The sequence below is a fragment of the Stenella coeruleoalba genome (genome assembly GCF_951394435.1).
Source record: "Stenella coeruleoalba genome assembly, chromosome: 3".
Classification (NCBI taxonomy): Eukaryota; Metazoa; Chordata; class Mammalia; order Artiodactyla; family Delphinidae; genus Stenella; species Stenella coeruleoalba.
In genome coordinates, this window is record NC_137148.1 from 109,982,020 (window position 1) to 109,984,476 (window position 2,457).

Genomic DNA, 2,457 nt, shown 5'->3' on the forward strand with positions numbered 1-2,457 from the left:
CTTTAAGAGAAAATAATCTCAAAGAAAAATATGACTTTTATTAACAGGCAATATTTGAACAAAGTATTCAGTATATATTGTTACAGCAGCAATTCTCAGTAGAGTTCTGGGGTGTTTTTAAGTCAGATTTTTGTGAAGGTATAATTTACATACAGAGAATATATATATATAACTGAGTCACTTTTCTGTACACCAGAAACTAAGACAACATCGTAAATCCACTATAGTTCAATAAAAAATTAAAAAATAATAAAATTTACATACAGTAAAATTTATCCTTTTCAATGTATGGTTCTATGAGTTCTGACAAATGCATACAGCTATGTGACCACCACCCCAATCAAGATATAGAACATTTCCTTTACCCCCAAACATTCACTCTTGCTCCTCTGTAATGAATGCCTCACCTCAACCCCAGTTCCTGGCAACCACTGATGTGCTTTCTGTCCCTATACTTTTACCTTTTCCAGGATATCACATGAATAGAATCATACAGTATGTAGCCTTTGAAGTCTGCCTTTGTTCACTTAGCATAACGCCTTTGAGATCCATCTATCGTTGTCGCGTGTCTCAGTAATTTATCCCTTCCTATTGCTGAGTAGTATTCTATTACTATAACATAGCCTGTTTAGGCATTCATCCATTGAAGGACATTTGGGTTGCTTCCAGTTTTTAATGATTATGAATAAAACATATAAACATCCACGTACAAGGTTTCACTCAGTCTTTAAAATGATTTTCTGAAAGTCACTTCTAGACATAGGAATTACTGTCGTAAATATATCTACATAAATATTATTCTATGTTATTTTAGAAACTCAAATAATTTATTCATTATGTATCAAATGTTTATGAAACATCTACTATATAGCAGGTACTGTTCTAGGCATATGGATAAAACGATGGTCAAACGCTGGCACCAAAAAAAATAGCCCCAAAATGGTGGGTTGATAAGGCAAAGTTGAGTTTATTACTTACTGATAAAAGAGACCAGTGCCTTGATGTTTTCAGTAGCATTTCCAACGGGAAATTGGAACACTTATAAGGTTTTGGGGTCTGGTCTAAGGGGGTTTTTCAGTTTAGGGGGCTTGATTAGGATTGGATAAGAATCATGGTATAATAGGTTAGGATTAGAACACACAGCAAGGTAAAGGTTTTAAAGAGTCTTGAGAGTGTGTTAGTTTTTATTGCCGCTTTAACAAATTACCACAAACTTAGAGGCCTAAAATAACACAAATTTATCATCTTACAATTTTATAACTCAGAAGTCTGACACAGGTCTCCCTGTGTTAAGATCAGAGTGTTGGCAAGACTGCTCCTTTCCAGAGGCTCTTTTCCATCTTCTAGAGGCTGCCCACATTCCTCGGCTTGTGACCCCCTTCATCCATCTTCACAGTCAGCAAGGGCTGGTTGACTCCTTCTTAAATCACATCCTCTGACCTTCTGTTCTGCCTCCCTCTTCCGCTTTTGAGAACCCTTGTGATTACTGCGGACCAACTCAAATAATTTAGGATAATCTCTCTATATTAAGGTCAGCTGAATTAGTAACCTTAATTCCATCTGCCACCTTAATTCCATTTTGCATGTAACATAGCATATTCAAAGGTTCCAGGGATTAGTACGTAAACACCTTTGAGGGGCCATTATTCTGCCCACCACACAGTTTAAACTGTCATTTAAAGTCATCTGTTGAATGGGGAAGGTATGGGTTGGGAGTTTGAGGTTAGCAGATGCAAACTGTTGTCTATAGAATGGATAAACAACAAGGTCCTACCATATAGCACAGGGAGCTATATCCAATGTCGCACAATAAACCATAATGGAAAAGAATATGAAAAAGAATATATATAACCGAATCACTTTGCTGTGCAGGAGAAACTACACAACAATGTAAATCAACTACACCTCAATAAAAATAAATAGGGAATTCCCTGGCAGTCCAGTGGTTAGGACTCTGGTCTCCCACTGCGGGAGGCCCGGGGTACGATCCCTAGTTAGTTGGGGAACTAAGATCCTGCAAGCCGCGTGGCGCAGCCAAATAAATAAGTAAAATTAAGTCATCTATTGAAAAGTTGACTAGGTTTTTGTTCATTTAAATGAGACTTTGAGAAGTTTCTGAAATGAAAAGTTGCAATTTTTCTGTTCCTGGTCCAATGTTCCTGGAATAGTAGTAATGTTGAAGATGGCAATGAAATAATAAAATTATGTTAATGTTGACAGTAATCCATGTAGATATTTAATGTTGATAGTAATCCATGTGGATACAGACAGTTTCAATTCTCAGTGCCTGACTTTGCAGCCATTTTTCAGCCTGAGTTGGAGAACATTAACATCTAGAACCATGATCAGTCCAAATCTTCACTGTTACATGAGGTGTCATGATTACGAATCAAATTTCTGGGGGATGGTTGTTTCAAATTGCACAAGTACCAGGTTTTCCCATTCGTAATCCTTCTG